The 23,044-nt window shown below is 43.3% G+C and overlaps 1 long non-coding RNA gene across 2 annotated transcripts in view; it reads left to right on the top strand.

The window, feature by feature from the left end:
• The window catches only part of LOC124294845, a 123,814-nt gene extending 106,976 nt beyond the window's left edge, over window positions 1-16,838 (top strand). For both annotated transcript variants that reach the window (XR_006904791.1, XR_006904790.1), the window contains 3 exons: window positions 15,615-15,819; window positions 15,914-16,108; window positions 16,265-16,838. This is a non-coding gene — a long non-coding RNA (uncharacterized LOC124294845). The remainder of the gene's footprint in view (window positions 1-15,614; window positions 15,820-15,913; window positions 16,109-16,264) is intronic.
• Window positions 16,839-23,044: the final 6,206 nt, after the last annotated feature.

The following is a 23,044-nucleotide window of genomic DNA, read 5'->3' as shown; positions in this document are numbered from 1 at the left end:
AGTAAATTGGAACGATAAAAAAAGTATCAGATACTCGACAGTCAAAATTAACCAATAAACGATGATTTGCAAGTCGTTTAATACAACCTGCATCATCAACGTTGATAATTAACACGTTGCGTAATGGTTTAAAATAAGGTACATTGCGATGCACGATGTGACTTCATCCGGCTCATCGTCAGCCAGACCAGAAAGTCGAAATTAAATTTTCGTGTCGAAATCAACGAAAATATGATTAAAAAAATTCTCGCTTGAAATTGATTAATTTTTCGACAGTCTCGTGTCGAAATAATGAATTTTTTTTCCGAACGGCTCACGTAATTCTAAACAAAACTGCATTCATCGTCTAGCTCGTAATGTATAAAATGGTGCATCGTCAATCTCAGCTCGCAAGTAATAAATCGGTGTAGTGCGAGTGAAATTAAGCAGAGAAAAATGGCGATCATTATTGCCAGCATTATTCTTTTGCCCTTCTACCTTCTTCGGTAGAAGTTTAATGTTCCATAATGCACTTCGTTTCGCTGCAGCTCTCTATGCTTTACAGGTAGGTACCTACATACCGATAAGTTTATGATGCGCTAAGTCAGAAGCGATTAGACGAGCCATAATGACGACTTGAGCTCATTAGGCAGAAATATCGTCCATAGTCTTTCGACCCGGGTTTATTGCACTCTCGGCAAAATAGTCTGCGCAAATTACCGTCAACTCCGTTATCGCAGATGCATGCAGGGCATTGCCAGGCCAGCGCCCCTATATCTCCTCCTTACAAAGTTCAATGTCGAGTATGACCCGCTACGCATCAAGGAAATTGCAGCGTTCTGTGTGACTGGATTCCTCTCGATTTATACCAAGAAGGTTAATTTTTCAGAGCGTTTGCTGTTGCTCAAATCGGGATGATGAATTTTACTCAGAATGGCTTCAGGTTCAAGGTTAATGTTATGGTTCACGGTGAAAGAATTTTATCAGGAAACTGTATGCGGTACGTGTAGTTTTCCATCGTACATATTAGCGTAGCGGTGGTTTCTGATAAAAAGAAAATCTGAAAAAATGCAAAGGAGAACATCGCCTTTTTATTTTCACCAACGTTCGGGCAGAGCCATTCGCTTCATTTCGATGGTTTCCCATTTTGGGTAGACGAAAATTCTCCAGAGCTTATCGAAATTGAAAGAAAGACAAGAAACGTAAGCCCAACCGCTGAATTCACAGCGGTATCAGGAGATCCAGCGAGTGGATCATTTATTATCATTCGCAAAAAATGTAAGGCTATAGGAAAAAGTGAATGAGGCTGGAGAAGATGAAGATGCGAGATATAGGCGAGCAGACGCTCGACTAGCCAGGTTTTATACGTGTGTACCTGGACCTCTACATCCTCAGGTAAAACGATGCGAGAAACGGTGAACGGTTCACGCAGACAGACGTCAACTCGAATCATCCGTTTCCTGGATCGCGTTACATCGCCGGGGAATTTTAATCAGTGTCAGACATGACTGTATCTGACTGCGACTTTTTTTTTTTAATTCATTTTTCTCCTTCTCTTAGATCTTCATACCTCACAGAGTAATTGCCAATTCGCTGCAGTGCAGGGACGGTTAAACGCTCGTTCCGAACATCGCTGCTCGGATATTGAGAGATGTGTACGAATTTACCGAGGCTGTTGAGCTAGTTGGATGATCACAAAGACGACTGACTTATTGGCCTCTTGTCCGCCGAGGGGGAAGATGATTCGAGACAATTGCTAAATGGCTCGCTGAACGACGAGCAAACGGCTTCTCCTTCTTCTTCTTGCTTTGTTCTTCCTTTTTTCACGCTACATATGCACATCTGCGTTACCGCTGCAAAGAAAGCTTGACACAATCTTTTCCGGATATTCATATCGCGTTGAGAAATTTGAAAAGGTACATCAATGGATTCTAGGATATTGTTCAGAAATTAGACGTAAGTGATAGTGTTTCAGATGTGAATTAGATTTGGGAAACAAATATTAGCTCGGAATGGATTTAACATAGCAAATTGTGAAAATTCAGTCAGGTGCGGATTTGATTGAAGACCAACCTTCAAGTATTTTTGAAATGGGTCAGCGGCAAAGGGTTTGAGTGTAAGTCAGATGTCGGTAGGTATCGGTAGTAGGAATCTAGCAAAGGGTTTGAGTCTAAGTCAGATGTCGGTAAGTGTCGGTGGTAGAGTAATCTACATCCAGAAATCTTCTTGTGTAGCTACTACTAGATTTATGCGATTAAAATACACGTTTTGATCCATAGTGCAGACCGATTTATTTTTCTTAGAACGGAACCAAAAATACTGTATTTTTATTCCATTTTTATCCTTGACGATGAGCCGTCAAATCGATCGCCTATATATATTCCCGTGTCACCAGCCTTGATTCTCCCTCGTTTTTTGAACTCTGCAGACCGAGACCCTTCATCAATAATATTCGTAAGGTGCTACGTTTGTGCGGATTCTGGGCTTTTGCTTTCCTCTTTCGAGGGCTGGTTAACACAGTCTAACCATAAAATAAGCTGGCAGAAGAAGAAGGGGGAAAAAGGGGGATGCAGGGGAGCTGATAAGTGACGGGGGGATAAGGTGGAGATCGAGCGGCAAAGAGGGATAGGGAGAGATAAAGGAAATGGAAGAAACGCTGAATTCGTGGTACAAGAATGCGAACAAATTAGAGGTTTCAGCTGTCAAATCGGTAACCTCGAGATATAAATCACCGTGACAATACTCCGACCCTAGTGTCTACGACCCTAAACACTCTCGCCCTCTTCCTCCCTCTTACTTTTTCTCTCTCTCCTTTTCTCTTACCCTAAGCGTCACCCTCGAAATCCAGGGCCAAACCCTGATCGTGTCCTGTCACACTTCTGCGGCAAGTTTCTCCAGGGGTTGAACCTACCTCACCGTACAAACTCCTCCCTCTTTCGCACAATCTCTCGTCATTTTGCACCTTCGTTCGCTCGAAGTTAGGTCAACGTTTCCAGCTCCACGTTACTCAATCTTCAATCATTTCTACGCTCAATTTGACGTGGTTCAAAATTTTCATCACGTATCTCACATATTTATAGGCTCAGGAAAAATTTTTGATTTTATTCAAAGGTTTCTTCATAAATTTGCTTTCATTTAAAGTCCTGAATTATTCACAGGAACTTGTTACCACTCGTAGCAATTTTCAGGCTTACTTTTCGCGCGGTAGAGAATCACGCGTGAAGAACTTTTTTTAAATTTCATTTCTGTCTGGACCTGGATATAAAAGGGACTGGAATTAATATATACTTGAACTTTGAATTAAAAGCGATGTAGGCACTGCAATCTTGCAGCTCCCAGTATTTCCAATACCTAAGCGAAAGCGAAAAAAGGACGTAGACGGAAAAAATCGACATACGTTTGCACACTCCTTACGGACTGAATAGTAAGAGAAATTACTTTTCGTGAGTTTAGCTCAGGTACTTTGATATACCTGTGTAGGTACTTATTATAGAATACCGCGGGAGAAAAGAGAGCCAAAAAATTCTACCCGCCACCAAATACTCTTAATTCGTTCTTGCGGTGAGTGTATACACACACATCTTTCATCTCTGTTACCTCGGTTCCTATACTCATTAATATCTTGCCAAAGAATACCTCTCACAACCAACCCTCTCTTCTCGCGTCTTAATTATCCTCTCGAGCCACCTGCTGCACTGATTAGGTAAAACTAAAATTTTCTAAGCAAAAGAACTCGTTCCGTATTGAATCAATATTATTGTTCAATGAACGTTTTAATCTTTCACGAAAGTGAGTACAGAACAAGGATTTACCGTCGGTTTGCATTTTCACCGGAAAGTCGTTTATCAAGATTTGTAAAATCGAACGAAAATTGATAGAGTGTGGTCGATATCGCAGATATATTAAAACTTGTGGATAAATACTAACGTGACTTGCGTCACATCGCCGCGACCTAGATTTCAATCAATGCTTAAACATACGGCGGTGTGTCTTTCCAGGGTAGGTACGCTCTTATCTGTGGGGAAGGGGACGAAATTTATTCGGGTCAGTTGACTGGTACTCACGATTTTAATGGTGTCATTAAAAGATCCGACAAGTCACGCGGCATGTTTTGGCGTAATGAACACGTCCGAGACTCGGTTCGAGCTCAACCGAGAGCTAGACTCGAAGGCGAGGAGAGGGCAAAGCAGACGCGGATGATCCTCGGGCCTCGGAGCTTCGGGGTATACCCAAAGGGCATGATCCGCCCCTGCCTTCGCCATAATTCATGCCTTGGATGAATAACGATTTATTGCGTAAGTGGACTCGGTGCGTAGCTCCTCCCACGCTTCGTGTATCCACGATGTGAAATATACGTATCGACTTGTGAATGTATCAGTTTTTGAAATTGAAGGAAAAACAAGAGCCGACCAATTGAACATTTCTAATCAAAGGAGCAGGTGAAAAACAAAATTATTGCAAGCCGAACGCTTATAGTCGAGTATAAAGCATAAAGCACGGCGCTTGTTGGTAACGGTTGGATGTAATGGAACGATTTGTTACCGAAGTAATAGCCGCAATTGAAACCAGCCCTCCTTTTTAGTCTTTTTACTTAGAAATTTTACCTTTTTGGATTTTCTTTAATCCACGGAAAGGCTGCGGGATATTTACGGTGCTCGATTAATTCACTACACGTAGAATATAATAAACGGGGTAGCTGAGCTTCGATAATTAAAAAACGTTTCTTCAAAACAATGACCGTTATTGCCTAGGGACTATATCAATCATGATAATAATAATGACGACAGTAATTACTGCGTTGTTGCGCATATTTTAACCCCCCTGAAATGTATTTGGAAAATGAAATTAACGAAGGTGTACGATGTTAAGGATGAAAAGACACCGGGTTCTTTGTGAACGGATTATTATCCTCAATTTCCTTCATAAAACTTTGGCGAACCTTACATCCGACGTATCCATATACCTACTTTTACGGCAAGATAAAACTTTCATCTCACCCTCTCGATCATCCGCGATAATCAAACAAAATTCTGACAACGTGGCAGAGCGAATATCTTATATAATATTCCGTAGAGTCGAACGAGCTTACGTACGCATATACATCACAGCTGCAGCACTGACAATCACGTGATTAATGCTCATCGTTGGGGTATCATTTTTTCCACCGTCAATCAGGCGGCAGGTGAGCAATTTGAGAATGTCTTTCCTTCGATGCACGCTAAGCGGTACAAGATAGAAATTTGCAAAAATTCAGACGCTGCTGTTGAAAGTTGATGAAAATTCAGTTTCCCGGAGTAAAAATGTCAAGTTTCAAGACGGCTAATTCCCCACAAAATCCAGGCTTGCTTGTGTGTAGCTAAAACTATACTCCGAATTTTCAAATTTCTCAGCAGTTAGCCAGACATCGTGCGACTGTTTCCGGATTCCTAGAAAAATATCGCGTGTCTGATAGCCGTAATGCCGTGATTTAAGCGCCGTTTTACAATCTCTTGCTGTTGAAGATATGGTCAGAAACGTTGAAATGGAATAACAGTTTAATTAAGAGCAAAAGGTCGTACGTGCTGATAAATACGACCTTTTGGTCCCGATGAAAATTGAAAACATAATCTACCGCGGTAATTGCATAAGGGCGTAATCACCAAAAATTATTATCGTTATTCCTTTCATTCTGATGATCGACGATTTGGATAATCGGCGTTCAGAAAATTGATAACCTCACTGCATAACTTTGTTAGTTTTAATTTTTTATCCGTATTACTAATCTGGAAAGCGTTTACAGACAAGAAGTTAACTGTCACGACCTTTTGTTTTCATCTTCGTGAATTTTTTTCAAACCAATTTCCCAACGATTCTACACCCAAATTCCGAAACACGTGTTTCTGGTACGTCGTGTATACCGCGTGTAAAAATCCACCACTGGATCTGGTTCGACAATAAAGCCCGTCGTCTCGGTTGGGGAGAGAGCCTTCTAAAGTCGGCTTGATTCCACCGGGGTGCATTTGACACTTTGATCCGCAGTTAGATGGCTGGCTACAGGATCCCTCCTTCCTACCCTCGGAAACCTACAGATGCGGGGGGAGCGATACCGCTAATGTTACCCTCGGCTGTACGTATCCACCGCCACGGTATGCGTGAATACAACGCTTCATTCAAGGCCGAAGCGTAGCAAGAACAAGAAACAGACGGCTGTTGGTCCACCGGTGTCACGAATCGGTCTGCTTCCGTGGGATCGGAATGACCCGAGTCGAGCACTCCGAAATAATTTCTCTTTCGCCCTGAGAACCTTTGACCTTGAGCCGAAGAACTCGTCCTATCCTAAATTTCGTTTATTGTGACTTGATCAGGCTCTAGAGATCCTCACGGCTTTTGCTCCGCGGCTCTAACAGAGTGTCGATCATGGACGAAGCTCGGGTTTGTAGACATGCATGTAGGTGGTAGGTGGATAGGCTGTCACAGTGTCTGAACGCGTTTCATTCCTAACGATGTCTCTGCGTCCCGGTTCCCCTCCGTGTCCTCTGACTCGGCCCTGATCCTCCACTCCTCTTCGTTCACTCTACGACATTTCCTACGAGCAGAGAGGTTGAATGTACCGCTTCTAGATCAACGCTCTCAGGTCAAATCAGACTGGAAGCTGTTCGCGCGTTATACTCGTTTCACGGCTGCTGGAACGAACGGTGAATGAAGAGTTTCGAGCTTAAGCTGTGTTTCGGTTTTCTCTCTTTCTAATTATGTCTCGCGGTTCGTGTGCGTGCACATCGGGATTTTGTAGTCTTCCTCTTTTTCTTCCTCCTTCTCTTCGTTCCATTCCAAGTTATCTTATTATGCGGCGTTAAAAGGTATCCGGTGTATCGGAACTTGCGGGCACGCGTGTGTGTTTGTGGATGGCCGAGGATCCGGGGCTGTTGAGCGTTTGAAAAACATTAAACTTTAACACGACGGCCAATTTATTATTCTTTATATTCTCGCGTCTACGCGGGTCTGGTGATATGGGCGCGGTGCTGCACCGGAGAACCTAATGCCGTTTATATCTATCTTCCTGTAGCGCGGTTGACGGGTCGTGCTTTATTACATCCGGCTACTCAACTATACGAAACGGCTAACAAAGCAGGTAAATCCCACGGCCAAGGTACAAGCGTACAAGGCCTCAAGTAAACCGGGGAACATTTGCCTCCGGAGCTGAAATTAGCGATGCCCTCAACTTCCGATTCTCTTTAACCCCTCGCGCATCTGGTTCTACATACTCATCGGTTCATTCGACAGTTCAGGCTCTCCTTTGATTCGTGAATTTCACTCCAACTTGAAGAATCTAATCATCGGCAAGCGGTTTCACCGGACTCACAAGGAAGGCATCCCAGGTCGATCTTTCCAATTTGATTGCTTTTGTGATATGTCTTAGTAGCCCAAGAACTAAGCGACGTGTATTTTTTTTCTCTTATGTGCCATTAAACACTTTAAGAGGGTGAAACCATCATCCAAAGTAAGGCATGTCAAGGGGCGATTTGGCGATTTCACTCACATGAACATAATATTTTTTGATCAATCCAACTGGAAAAGTTTTCTCATAACGGCCAATGAGATATGTAATTTTCTCAATAAAAAAAAAATAAATAAATAAATAAACTGCCAAATCACCCATTCACATGCCAATAATAGAATTAAAAAAATACGTTTCGTTTAATTTTCAGTCTACTATAACATATTCTAAAAGAAATCAAATCGGTGAGATCGACCTGGGATACCTTCCTTGTCAGTGCTCATCTTCTCCAAGCACGTAATTTTACTCCTACACTACCTTCCTTCGGCTTTACAGTGGTCGTATGAATAACTTTCGCGCCCAGCTCTGTACGTGCATCGGCGTTTGTCCGTGTTGGGTGTACCCGGGGGAGGGATGTATTCTATGAGCATTAAACGTCGTTCCCTGCACCTGCGGTTCACCGTAACGGGTCTTGTGAATTAACGGGCCTTTGCACAATACTGCCGAGCTCTTGGACCGGATAACGTAGAGTCTGATCTTCGGGGTAGCGAAACTACGAGCTGGTCTCTGGATACCGGAAACCAGGAAGCCATCGTCTCGGCTGTCCGGATCGAAGGGTAATTATCTCGGAGAACCGACGACGCGTTTTCTTTAAAGGCACATTTTTATCCGCGACAACTGAATTCCGAACCAGAGATATGACGCACGAGCTTCTTTTGTCCTTCCAAAAATACTGCACTCGACTTGTTTCTCGCAGCCAAGTTTAGACCCGAGACCCCGTGTTATAGATGGGGGTGTGTGCTTGCATGCCTCGAGCAACTCCTGTGCATGCTCTCATGTAAATTGCATGTGGCAATTCTCTGATCCCTACGCCCACATCTCGGCGAGTTCTCATTCTCTCCTCAACTCTCTGCCTACTTTGCAGCGCATCGGCTCTCGGTTTACGTATAACGCTGCCAGTCATGTTTAGCGAGAAACGGGCGTGCCATTCGAGTGGGGTGCAAGCTTTTATATTTATAACAACATGGAGCTGCTTCAGCGATGTGGCGAGAAAGAAGAACTCCAACCGACGGTTTCATTTCGCTGCAAGCTCGCTCGCTTCGACTCGCCGCCTCGCCAAAGCGACTGATCGATGCCACTTCTTCCCGCATGCCATCGGAACCTGAAGGTAACGGTGAATTGCATCAATGTCCTCCGAGGTATTACCTGCGTTCGTGGACGGAGGCAAAAACTCGCTCGGCGGCAACGAGCCAGCGAAGATAAATTGAGATTTTCAAACCTTTCTTCCCCGTGGAGGCTTTGACTCGGTGACACGGACACTGAGGCGGCTTCCGCAGTCCGCTGTTCAGATATTTTTTCCCGTTCTTTGTGACCCTTTCGAGCAGCCCGTGACCACTCTGGCTTAACGAAGAAATTACGACTCTTTCTCGACGCTTTGTTCTTTGAGATCGCCCGCGCCTCGTGTACGTCGCGTCGTTGTGCAGACGGAAGACCTTTGTTTTCATCCCTGTAGAACAAGTGCAGCCGGGTAAGTGGGGTGAAGTGAAGAGTCGAGCCAGTCAATCCTTTTCTCGGGGGTGTTTAGCCTCGGTGCCCCTCTTTCTCATCCCACGAGTAGGTACCGGTGCGTGTCCACTTACCCCGAATGATTTCACTCGCTCGCTCCTTTGCTCGTTCGCTTGCTGATGCCACCGGGTGAAACTAAAGGGTGAAGGGTGACGGGTGGAGGGTAGCGGGCACGGAGGGCTTGAGAGAGGATGAAGGGCTCAGTTCTGTGGGGAGTACCGACGAGGGCACGAGCTGGTCCCTCGCTGGCCCTGCGATAAGGGTTATCAGGGCTCGAGGGCACTTCGCGAAGTGACTAGAGCCACTGCTCCGAGAACTGCCGCTGTGCCGAGTAGAAAGGGATTCGAGCTTGGCGCCGTACGATCAAGTCGTGAATCGGGTAGGTAGAAAAAAGATCTATGGAAAACACGACTTTCGTATCGGGGTTTGATACTGTAAGATCAATCGTGATTCTGCCAACATCGAGCTCGATTGTAGAAAGTCTGTTGAAAATCATTTCAGGGAGTCAAAATCATCGCGTTCTCGTAACAGGAATTCACCGAGCGAGCTCAAAGCTTTCATTAAGCACGCGGATGCGGAGATTCGAGGTACAGAGTTACCCTCTTCTGAAGTGTGGTTAGAGCTACTCTTCCCGCTGCAGTTGAGAGATGCGAGCACGAAGGCACGGGCATGCATGTACGTGCGGGCGGATACGACGTGTATACGCCCGCTCTTCGAAGAAGGAAGGAACACGAGATCTCGAGTGGAGGGAACCTGGTGAATAAAAGCGGCGGAGAGGAGAGGAGTGGAGAGACGGGAAAGGGGAGGAGAGGGAGCTTGCTCGAGTGTGCTAATACACGGGGATCAAACGGGGTGCAGGCCTGACTTGGATGCATTAACAAACAGGGGAGTCGCCGGACAATTAGTCACTGCCTGACCCGTTCTAATTCCTTATTGATTGACAGAACCGCCGTCGCCTCGATCCTCAAGGCTTTCCGAACGTCGCGTTATGCCCACCGGGCGTAATCAGTCTGCGGATCCAATCGGATCGCAGCTCTTAATCATGCCGGACTGATATCTGGCATCAGTCGCACCTAGCTGGAGATTGTATGTTTCAATTTTTCATATTCATCGATTTCACACTCCCAACCTCCTTTTGTCTCTCTTCGTCAAGTATAACGTACCTTTCTGTCATTGCAAAGATGACCGATCATTCGTGCACGGGTCGGTTTTCGACATTCCTGTCTTCTCGTTGATCAAGGTGGCCACTGTGGACGGAGATACGAAAAAATAAAAATAAAAGATCGGTAGAGACACGAAGACTATTTCTTTCAGGATTTGAACCCGACCCTTAATGGCTCTGGCAAAAACCTCAAAAGTTCCAGCTGAAACCACACGCCCGTAATTACCAGCTCCCTGCTCGGTGTGTACATTTCATTTGGCTTTTTATCCTGACTTTATACAGCAGCGTCGGTTCATTTTTTATTTCACGAATTTGTCGAGAACCTTGAAGACGGGTTGTATTACACTATCTCACGGAGAACGATGCAGCCCGAAGGTTTCTCCTCTTCCCCGTCGATAATTACTATGTTTGAGAGGAAAAGTCTGCGGCCGTTTAAAAACCGTACCATTCATATTCCCGATGTCATCGCCCCAAGGGGTGATAAAAAAGTCACCTTGGCTTTCCGTCACTCCGGTTGGGTCTTAAAACCTCCTAATGCCTTCAGCCCGAGTCGCTGCGGGCTCCTCGTTATAAGTTTATGTGTTTTAGTCGAACTCGAGGAATTAGTGCAGCTGCAAGTTCAAGGTAAATATTGATCCAACGTGCGGGTGCTAGTTGGGAGAACACTGTAACCGCGAACCCGGAAGTCTTTAACGTGTTTAATTGTCACCGGCTAACTGGGTCAAGAGTCGTGCACGGTCTGTAAACCCGATAAGTTGGTCCATCAACTACTCCGCAATTACCACACGCGTGGCGCCACGACGTCGAGGATTGTCATCATCCCTCATAGATTCACTTTCGGGTGTATACATCCTGCAGTCATGCCGAGGGCCTCCGCTACAATCGATGCGATTTACCGAAACGATGTTAGTTTATGTTTAAGTTAATTCCTTACGGACCTCGCGAATAAGCCAAAATTAGTTTCACGTACAATAGTTACAAGGTATTCCGTCTAGCGGATGTAGGCTTTCGATTGAGCGCGGGTTCGTATCGAGTCTTTTGTTTGGAAAATCTCATTCTCTCGAACCTTCGTCTCTCCCCCGCCGAATTTATACCCGCCACTAAGACGTACCTTGTACGTTTGAGGATAAGCAGTAGTCTACGAAGTAATGAAATACATTCGTATTCCCGTGTGCTGGAGAGTAACGGGCAAAGGCAGGATCAGCCGAGATACACAGAGGCCGCTCTCAAAAGGGTCGAAATATTCAGCTTTATGTCAATTCCGACGAACAGCGGAGCTCCGGGTTGCACACGGAAAACCAAGGCAATTCTTTCCGCCTCTATAAACCTCCGTCACACTCCTCAAGAAGGAATGCAATCACGCTAACGAGTGCGCTACTCCATTCTCAACGCTGAGGCATCGTGCGAGTGGGTGTATCGTAGCTTCGGAACGATGGCTTTGATAAGTATGTCGCTTTGTGTTCTGTCTCTCTTTTCCCTTTCTGCGAGTTTTTCGATTCCTCTGTTTTGCTACCGAGTTTTGGTTAAGCGAGGCGGAAATTAACAGTGGGCTCATCTTGGGCGCTGCTGAGTAAGGGTACCTCCTAAAGACCTCTTACTGCTAATTGAGTAGAAATTAAGTGATTATACTCACAGTTGTTTACTCACTCAGCTTGGGCTACACGGACAATTTGATTTCTCTCTTCTCTTCCTTACAGCGCGTAGATTTATTCGCCGGCAATTTTGCTAACGTCTCCATCACGCGCCCACGGCTCACCGCTTGAGCTTGATTAGGTAGTTTTGGACAGGCCTGAGATCCTGCTGACTCAGTGGATCGGAGCGCTTCCTTCCTCTCAGCAATCAATTTCAACGATCTGTCTAATTCGTGAACGGTCCTCTGCGGTTTATGGATCTTTTATGCGCCCATAAGCTCCTAAGATCCGTAAACCCCATTCGGCCCCTATTCCCTGCAGCCTCGAGTCAACCCCCTTCACACTGCGGACAACCGAGAAACCCATGGTTGTCACGAGTTGTAAAACTAATGTAATTACAGGACAGCGCTTAGGAACAGCAGGATCGAACATTCATGTGAACTGTCATTTCTACTTATTGTTCAAAGGTCTGTTTTTTGGCAAGGTCGATCAGTTCCTTGGTCTCGGTGATTCTAGTCACGACATTGCAGACATACGTGGAACCACATACGTACACGTTATGCGGTATAAACGTTTCATCCAATTCTCGGAGTTGCCTTGGGCTGCAGGGTTCGATTTACCAATTCTGCCGTTATTACTCTGTGTGCATAGTTCACTGTGACTACCAACGGATCTACGACGTGTCCAACAAAGCTGTTGGATACCAATATATAAAGCGCAACCATTTCACGCTTTGTTCTATCAACGTTGCAATCGAAACGTGCGTAATTTGCGAGTGGAAAAATATGTGCTTTATCGATATGATCCGTGGACAGAATTTCCATCCTGAGAAAATCGTTCTTCAAACCCTCAGTTATACCAGTGCGTAGTCGAGTCGAAATGGACTCGTGAATCATCAGACGGCGTAGTTGTTTAATTATGTTAGACTTGTGAGTTTCAAGTGTCCTCGGAGAAGCATTCTTGAGTGTCTGTCCCTTCAGCTCGTGGGTTTTGCGGGTGTGTATAAACTTTGGTAGGCGTGAAGTGCTTTAAAATTCAAGTATACGACACGTAAAACCGGCATTAGCTGAACCGTAGTCATCACTTCTATGGCCTTGAATTTTTTATCCGATACATTTGTAATCCGGCCGTTACGCGTAAACAAAATTTCCCGACGGAATACGCTATCGCTTTTTTCTGATCTCGATCGCGTTACACGTGTTTCATCATCATTCGGATAGATTGTCATCACCTTTTGCGAAATACGTTTCCTATTACTACACCTGATATTCGTCACCCACCGTCCCATGACAATGATGCGTACTTCTCGCCCAGCCTGTAGGAGTGCACTTCGGGTTGAAAAAACAACATCCTAGTCAGCGAAAACTGATAAACAAGGTACTAGAGAACACCTGCACTGACAACAGTACAATGTGAAGTTATCTCCGCTTTACTACATGCATAGGGCGGTTACATAAGACGAGTAGTATCTCAGCTTCCTGGGGAAGACAACGAGCCTGTGACGTCAGAGTTGAGAATTATGCAACGAATGGGGTACGGAAATAATTTTCTTATTTAGTCTACAGTTGGTTCGCGTTACGAGCTGCTCGTATTACCAAATTTTCAGGGATTTTCCAGCACCAAAAACTTTGGGTGATATGGGTAAAACTATACATATATAGACTTGTTATTTGAAGTTTCGAGCTCAACGTTGCAGAGCTGGCGTTAGGCATAACGAGCAGCGTTATAACGTGAGAGAGAAGTGTACGGTATGAGTTGCTTTTCGTCTTTGATGTGAATAATTGATGGTGCGAAAACGTGCATGCCGAGTAAGCCTGCTACGAGGAAAATGCGACGAAGCAGATGAAATTGAAAGCACGTGGTATGTGCTGATGGTGAATCCTCGAAAGCTGGGCAGACTCCGGCTCTTTTCTACCGAAGAGACACTCGTTAGATGCGAAGTAATATCGACTCTCTGAGAGACCCTATTAACAAACAAAGCCATTTTCCTGGCGACCGAGTGCAAATTGATGGAAAGTGCCTCTCCGCGTTCGCCTTTAGAATTCAATTGGCAATCTTGTTCGTTTGGCTTTTTCACCCCACTTTCTATCCTTTCATACCGTTTACCATTTTTCCACCGCGTCATATTTATTTCCGTCGGTTGTCTCTTTTCCTTTTTTTCCCTACTTCCTCCGTCACCTTCGATTCGCCGTTTTATTCCGCATCCTGCGCGCGTTTAATCTATGAACTCTCTTATTCTCAACCAGCGTTATTGCGGTGCGATGAAACTTAGAATTAACGTAATGATCGAGTAGCTCGCGCAATTTCCGGGCGAAGGAGAATTTAATAAAATTACTTACCAGAGCAAATTCAACGGGTAAATTACGCGGATATATAGCTAATGAAATAATAAAACTCGACACTTTTCAAACTACTATCATATAGTATGTACCCACCTACATCTCCAAATTTCTTAAACTTTTTGACGTACATAACACATGCATGTATATTCACTATACCGAAAATTACTTAATCTTGCTCAGAGAATTGCATGGATTATTTTCGCGGATGCACAGATTGTATCGTGCGTATAGTACCAGGCTGCACTTTGCGCCTGCGACCCATGGTAATTATGCCCTCTCTTCCCAATCTCGAAGCGGCAATCTCCATTCATAAACCCGATATGAAAGTCAGAGTACCTCTACTTACTGTCGTATGCTACATTTACTCAGGTCTATAACTACGCACGTGTATTCACGTCGGTGATATAATAACCCGCGTTTGTGTACCCTTAGCGATTGTAGTAAGAGGGACGTAAATGATAATGTCGGCCACATCGACTCCCCTAATTCGAAATTCAAAATCGGTGCAGCGAAAGGAATGGCGGTAATAATCTTTCTATTTAGATGGTACACCGACTTTTATACCTATGATTCGGAGCTTTTATGGTGTTTTCAGAGCCTTGAGTCGGAGATACGCCGAGAATTTTCTTTGCCAAAGTCAGCTACATCCTGCAGTCTCCTTGGCCTCCTGATCGACAGTCGACTCGTCGTTTTAAAAGTTTTCGAGTACTTATCACATTAGCCGTAACTTTACATAACTTCAATTTACGACGGCTAAATCGACGCTGGAAATAAATTGTGTAGAGAATGTGCTGTAGCCGGTCTGTAAGTGCAATGTTGTACGGCCGAATCGACTCACTCCCGACTCCTCGTCTCCTCGTCTCCTCGTCTCTTCACCCCTTTCCCCGTTCTCCTTTCTGTCGCATGTATAATTCATATGATTCAAGTTAATGTAACCTCGCTGTTTCACTCTGCATAAGATTGGATAAGAGGGGGGTGGGGTGGGGGGGGGGGGATTTTGAGGATATATATACATTATTATGTATGAGTGAAAACGTAACGTACCACAAGACAAAATTAATCATAAGGAATACGATCTACCACAGTGATTACCGTTGCAAATTTGACATGGGTTTTAGATTCTCAATCCGAAAAGAATAGTAAAATTAAGAGCTCTTTTTATCCTCTCCTGATTTTTTCGTTTCGGTTCACAACTCTTTTCACAGCTGTGTCGCAACACAGGAAAATTGATTTTCATTACTTTTAGATCGAGGGCTAACAGTTAACAATCACAGTGAAAGATCTGAGACTGCATTTGGTTTACATACGTTTGAAGATCGAAATAGGATTGAAGCTGGCTTAACCTGAGGAAAATGATCAAACGCACACAGTATTATTGTCATGAAAATCTTTATATGTTTTGGTAATGTGAAGGAATTTCTTAGGTACAATTAGAATAAGCTGATGATTTTTCTTTTCAGAGTGGACAAGAGGCTTGACTTCTGATACTAAGTCCGAGAACTTTGAAGAGAAACTTCAAGGAGCCACATAACTTGACCTCATCCGAGGTGATACACGGATAGTCTGGAAATTGTAAAAGTTTCAAGGAATGCGTTGGTGCCCAATTACACAGAGACAGACTGCGTACGTCAGCATGAGCGAGGATACATCGTGTACTATACCAAAGTGATTGGACTTTCCTATGCTGGTTAACCAAAACAAAACTGTAGTTCAACCATACTATAAAGCAATACGATGATACATGCATTTTAAATTTCAGATTTCTGAAACGACCCACACACTTGGATGAATTTTTCCAACAAAAATGAATCTGCCTTGTCCAAATATGACTTGCATGAAACTGGAGTGAAAAATGTATACCATCAGTAATGTCTCGTGTGCAGAAGTTCTCGATACTGAGGCTTCAGAATTTGGGTGGAATTTCAGAACTGCTGAAAGGATTGCACGGGTTAATGTGAGTATTAGCAGATAATGTGGTATTGACAACTATTTTCGTATTCCTGAATGTCCGATTACTCTCAGAAGAGTCGTACAGTCCGATTCTGAGAGAACAAGTTGTTGGGTTCAAAAATCATAAGAAAGCAAGGCTAACTCCTTTGGATTTTTTCAGTTTATTTTTGGCAAATTTTGATGAGTGCTGAGTTTGATTCATTCGAACACAAAGTCGACATCATTTAGCCAGAGGAATCCGTGGCGCATGGTCTTGATATGCTGCAAACAACGAAACGAAAACTATCGCCGGAAGACGAGAAATTTGAACCAGGTTTTAAGAGAGATGGAAAAAGAAAATCACAGCTCCATAGCAACAACGTTCCAGTTTAGGTTCATTATCATTTTATTTAATATGCTATAATTCTAAGACTAGTGTTCAAGTATCAGTGTATAGTACTCTGACAGTAGCTTATTGGACTGTTAAATAAGAATAGATGTGAAAAGATAATGAAGAATCACGTACAAAATCTGACAACTGTGAATAGAAAAAAAATGCAATTTACATTATACTGTGGACAATGAATAAATGTTGAATATAATGGTTATTGCTGATCTTTGTGAGCACAATTCGACTTGCGGTCAGCAATCAGGTGCAAAACACCTCTGCAGATTACAATGTATGTGTATGGTATTGTATCATGAGTAATGAATGTACCTGATATTGAACAATAAAATAAATTAATTTTCACGTATTCCTTCGGCTGTTGGCTCATATATGTTGAGATTATCATTTGGAAATTCCTGGTGATAGAATGAGACGACGAAGAGGAAACTTCGGTAGGATGTAAGGCAATGGCTTCTGGTAACAAAGTCTTCGGATTTTTGAATCAGAGATTTCGTGAATATGTTACGGTTATGGTATCAATTTCATAAACAATGTGGGTACGTGATTTTGCTAAGAAAAATTAAGAAACTCCGTGCAGTCCCAATACGCTACGATCAACGGGTCAGGTGTTACAGCCCAAAAAACGATACACATTCTTCGTAACTGTTCTGCTGTTGGTCCAACGCTCTTTCCGCTGCGTTTTCTGAGTTCCTGAGGGTCCAATTGGTCGGAAAAGGGTCATACAAATCGATTCTAAGACGAAAAATTTTTCGGTCAAAAAGAAAGGAAGGTTAACCCCTTTGTATTTTTGGCGAAAATTTTCGCGATTTTGAAAAGTGCTGGAATAAATTCTTTCTGGCACTATTCGGACGTAATTTTGCGAGAGAAATCGATTGGGCGCAGTTCCAATAGGCTGCGATCAACGGATCAAAAGTTACTGCCAAAAAACGAGAACCTGTGATTTCGACATTTTTCAGCAGCTGCTATTTCCTTCGTAATTTCTCTCCTGTTGGTCCCACGCTCTTTCCGCTGCGTTTTCTGAGTTCCTGAGGGTCCAATTGGTCGGAAAAGGGTCATACAAATCGATTCTAAGACGAAAAATTTTTCGGTCAAAAAAAAAGGAAGGTTAACCCCTTTGTATTTTTGGCGAAAATTTTCGCGATTTTGAAAAGTGCTGGAATAAATTCTTTCTGGCACTATTCGGACGTAATTTTGCGAGAGAAATCGATTGGGCGCAGTTCCAATAGGCTGCGATCAACGGATCAAAAGTTACTGCCAAAAAACGAGAACCTGTGATTTCGACATTTTTCAGCAGGTGCTTTTTCCTTCGTAATTTCTCTCCTGTTGGTCCCACGCTCTTTCCGCTGCGTTTTCTGAGTTCCTGAGGGTCCAATTGGTCGGAAAAGGGTCATACAAATCGATTCTAAGACGAAAAATTTTTCGGTCAAAAAAAAAGGAAGGTTAACCCCTTTGTATTTTTGGCGAAAATTTTCGCGATTTTGAAAAGTGCTGGAATAAATTCTTTCTGGCACTATTCGGACGTAATTTTGCGAGAGAAATCGATTGGGCGCAGTTCCAATAGGCTGCGATCAACGGATCAAAAGTTACTGCCAAAAAACGAGAACCTGTGATTTCGACATTTTTCAGCAGGTGCTTTTTCCTTCGTAATTTCTCTCCTGTTGGTCCCACGCTCTTTCCGCTGCGTTTTCTGAGTTCCTGAGGGTCCAATTGGTCGGAAAAGGGTCATACAAATCGATTCTAAGACGAAAAATTTTTCGGTCAAAAAAAAAGGAAGGTTAACCCCTTTGTATTTTTGGCGAAAATTTTCGCGATTTTGAAAAGTGCTGGAATAAATTCTTTCTGGCACTATTCGGACGTAATTTTGCGAGAGAAATCGATTGGGCGCAGTTCCAATAGGCTGCGATCAACGGATCAAAAGTTACTGCCAAAAAACGAGAACCTGTGATTTCGACATTTTTCAGCAGGTGCTTTTTCCTTCGTAATTTCTCTCCTGTTGGTCCCACGCTCTTTCCGCTGCGTTTTCTGAGTTCCTGAGGGTCCAATTGGTCGGAAAAGGGTCATACAAATCGATTCTAAGACGAAAAATTTTTCGGTCAAAAAAAAAGGAAGGTTAACCCCTTTGTATTTTTGGCGAAAATTTTCGCGATTTTGAAAAGTGCTGGAATAAATTCTTTCTGGCACTATTCGGACGTAATTTTGCGAGAGAAATCGATTGGGCGCAGTTCCAATAGGCTGCGATCAACGGATCAAAAGTTACTGCCAAAAAACGAGAACCTGTGATTTCGACATTTTTCAGCGGGTGCTTTTTCCTTCGTGATTTCTCTCCTGTTGGTCCCACGCTCTTTCCGCTGCGTTTTCTGAGTTCCTGAGGGTCCAATTGGTCGGAAAAGGGTCATACAAATCGATTCTAAGACGAAAAATTTTTCGGTCAAAAAAAAAGGAAGGTTAACCCCTTTGTATTTTTGGCGAAAATTTTCGCGATTTTGAAAAGTGCTGGAATAAATTCTTTCTGGCACTATTCGGACGTAATTTTGCGAGAGAAATCGATTGGGCGCAGTTCCAATAGGCTGCGATCAACGGATCAAAAGTTACTGCCAAAAAACGAGAACCTGTGATTTCGACATTTTTCAGCAGCTGCTATTTCCTTCGTAATTTCTCTCCTGTTGGTCCCACGCTCTTTCCGCTGCGTTTTCTGAGTTCCTGAGGGTCCAATTGGTCGGAAAAGGGTCATACAAATCGATTCTAAGACGAAAAATTTTTCGGTCAAAAAAAAAGGAAGGTTAACCCCTTTGTATTTTTGGCGAAAATTTTCGCGATTTTGAAAAGTGCTGGAATAAATTCTTTCTGGCACTATTCGGACGTAATTTTGCGAGAGAAATCGATTGGGCGCAGTTCCAATAGGCTGCGATCAACGGATCAAAAGTTACTGCCAAAAAACGAGAACCTGTGATTTCGACATTTTTCAGCAGGTGCTTTTTCCTTCGTAATTTCTCTCCTGTTGGTCCCACGCTCTTTCCGCTGCGTTTTCTGAGTTCCTGAGGGTCCAATTGGTCGGAAAAGGGTCATACAAATCGATTCTAAGACGAAAAATTTTTCGGTCAAAAAAAAAGGAAGGTTAACCCCTTTGTATTTTTGGCGAAAATTTTCGCGATTTTGAAAAGTGCTGGAATAAATTCTTTCTGGCACTATTCGGACGTAATTTTGCGAGAGAAATCGATTGGGCGCAGTTCCAATAGGCTGCGATCAACGGATCAAAAGTTACTGCCAAAAAACGAGAACCTGTGATTTCGACATTTTTCAGCAGGTGCTTTTTCCTTCGTAATTTCTCTCCTGTTGGTCCCACGCTCTTTCCGCTGCGTTTTCTGAGTTCCTGAGGGTCCAATTGGTCGGAAAAGGGTCATACAAATCGATTCTAAGACGAAAAATTTTTCGGTCAAAAAAAAAGGAAGGTTAACCCCTTTGTATTTTTGGCGAAAATTTTCGCGATTTTGAAAAGTGCTGGAATAAATTCTTTCTGGCACTATTCGGACGTAATTTTGCGAGAGAAATCGATTGGGCGCAGTTCCAATAGGCTGCGATCAACGGATCAAAAGTTACTGCCAAAAAACGAGAACCTGTGATTTCGACATTTTTCAGCAGGTGCTTTTTCCTTCGTAATTTCTCTCCTGTTGGTCCCACGCTCTTTCCGCTGCGTTTTCTGAGTTCCTGAGGGTCCAATTGGTCGGAAAAGGGTCATACAAATCGATTCTAAGACGAAAAATTTTTCGGTCAAAAAAAAAGGAAGGTTAACCCCTTTGTATTTTTGGCGAAAATTTTCGCGATTTTGAAAAGTGCTGGAATAAATTCTTTCTGGCACTATTCGGACGTAATTTTGCGAGAGAAATCGATTGGGCGCAGTTCCAATAGGCTGCGATCAACGGATCAAAAGTTACTGCCAAAAAACGAGAACCTGTGATTTCGACATTTTTCAGCAGGTGCTTTTTCCTTCGTAATTTCTCTCCTGTTGGTCCCACGCTCTTTCCGCTGCGTTTTCTGAGTTCCTGAGGGTCCAATTGGTCGGAAAAGGGTCATACAAATCGATTCTAAGACGAAAAATTTTTCGGTCAAAAAAAAAGGAAGGTTAACCCCTTTGTATTTTTGGCGAAAATTTTCGCGATTTTGAAAAGTGCTGGAATAAATTCTTTCTGGCACTATTCGGACGTAATTTTGCGAGAGAAATCGATTGGGCGCAGTTCCAATAGGCTGCGATCAACGGATCAAAAGTTACTGCCAAAAAACGAGAACCTGTGATTTCGACATTTTTCAGCAGGTGCTTTTTCCTTCGTAATTTCTCTCCTGTTGGTCCCACGCTCTTTCCGCTGCGTTTTCTGAGTTCCTGAGGGTCCAATTGGTCGGAAAAGGGTCATACAAATCGATTCTAAGACGAAAAATTTTTCGGTCAAAAAAAAAGGAAGGTTAACCCCTTTGTATTTTTGGCGAAAATTTTCGCGATTTTGAAAAGTGCTGGAATAAATTCTTTCTGGCACTATTCGGACGTAATTTTGCGAGAGAAATCGATTGGGCGCAGTTCCAATAGGCTGCGATCAACGGATCAAAAGTTACTGCCAAAAAACGAGAACCTGTGATTTCGACATTTTTCAGCAGGTGCTTTTTCCTTCGTAATTTCTCTCCTGTTGGTCCCACGCTCTTTCCGCTGCGTTTTCTGAGTTCCTGAGGGTCCAATTGGTCGGAAAAGGGTCATACAAATCGATTCTAAGACGAAAAATTTTTCGGTCAAAAAAAAAGGAAGGTTAACCCCTTTGTATTTTTGGCGAAAATTTTCGCGATTTTGAAAAGTGCTGGAATAAATTCTTTCTGGCACTATTCGGACGTAATTTTGCGAGAGAAATCGATTGGGCGCAGTTCCAATAGGCTGCGATCAACGGATCAAAAGTTACTGCCAAAAAACGAGAACCTGTGATTTCGACATTTTTCAGCAGGTGCTTTTTCCTTCGTAATTTCTCTCCTGTTGGTCCCACGCTCTTTCCGCTGCGTTTTCTGAGTTCCTGAGGGTCCAATTGGTCGGAAAAGGGTCATACAAATCGATTCTAAGACGAAAAATTTTTCGGTCAAAAAAAAAGGAAGGTTAACCCCTTTGTATTTTTGGCGAAAATTTTCGCGATTTTGAAAAGTGCTGGAATAAATTCTTTCTGGCACTATTCGGACGTAATTTTGCGAGAGAAATCGATTGGGCGCAGTTCCAATAGGCTGCGATCAACGGATCAAAAGTTACTGCCAAAAAACGAGAACCTGTGATTTCGACATTTTTCAGCGGGTGCTTTTTCCTTCGTGATTTCTCTCCTGTTGGTCCCACGCTCTTTCCGCTGCGTTTTCTGAGTTCCTGAGGGTCCAATTGGTCGGAAAAGGGTCATACAAATCGATTCTAAGACGAAAAATTTTTCGGTCAAAAAAAAAGGAAGGTTAACCCCTTTGTATTTTTGGCGAAAATTTTCGCGATTTTGAAAAGTGCTGGAATAAATTCTTTCTGGCACTATTCGGACGTAATTTTGCGAGAGAAATCGATTGGGCGCAGTTCCAATAGGCTGCGATCAACGGATCAAAAGTTACTGCCAAAAAACGAGAACCTGTGATTTCGACATTTTTCAGCAGGTGCTTTTTCCTTCGTAATTTCTCTCCTGTTGGTCCCACGCTCTTTCCGCTGCGTTTTCTGAGTTCCTGAGGGTCCAATTGGTCGGAAAAGGGTCATACAAATCGATTCTAAGACGAAAAATTTTTCGGTCAAAAAAAAAGGAAGGTTAACCCCTTTGTATTTTTGGCGAAAATTTTCGCGATTTTGAAAAGTGCTGGAATAAATTCTTTCTGGCACTATTCGGACGTAATTTTGCGAGAGAAATCGATTGGGCGCAGTTCCAATAGGCTGCGATCAACGGATCAAAAGTTACTGCCAAAAAACGAGAACCTGTGATTTCGACATTTTTCAGCAGGTGCTTTTTCCTTCGTAATTTCTCTCCTGTTGGTCCCACGCTCTTTCCGCTGCGTTTTCTGAGTTCCTGAGGGTCCAATTGGTCGGAAAAGGGTCATACAAATCGATTCTAAGACGAAAAATTTTTCGGTCAAAAAAAAAGGAAGGTTAACCCCTTTGTATTTTTGGCGAAAATTTTCGCGATTTTGAAAAGTGCTGGAATAAATTCTTTCTGGCACTATTCGGACGTAATTTTGCGAGAGAAATCGATTGGGCGCAGTTCCAATAGGCTGCGATCAACGGATCAAAAGTTACTGCCAAAAAACGAGAACCTGTGATTTCGACATTTTTCAGCGGGTGCTTTTTCCTTCGTGATTTCTCTCCTGTTGGTCCCACGCTCTTTCCGCTGCGTTTTCTGAGTTCCTGAGGGTCCAATTGGTCGGAAAAGGGTCATACAAATCGATTCTAAGACGAAAAATTTTTCGGTCAAAAAAAAAGGAAGGTTAACCCCTTTGTATTTTTGGCGAAAATTTTCGCGATTTTGAAAAGTGCTGGAATAAATTCTTTCTGGCACTATTCGGACGTAATTT

The sequence above is a fragment of the Neodiprion lecontei genome, chromosome 5, assembly GCF_021901455.1.
Source record: "Neodiprion lecontei isolate iyNeoLeco1 chromosome 5, iyNeoLeco1.1, whole genome shotgun sequence".
NCBI classification, from domain to species: domain Eukaryota; kingdom Metazoa; phylum Arthropoda; class Insecta; order Hymenoptera; family Diprionidae; genus Neodiprion; species Neodiprion lecontei.
The sequence above is the reverse complement of the archived record's forward strand: the minus strand, read 5'-3'. Positions and strand labels throughout refer to the sequence as shown.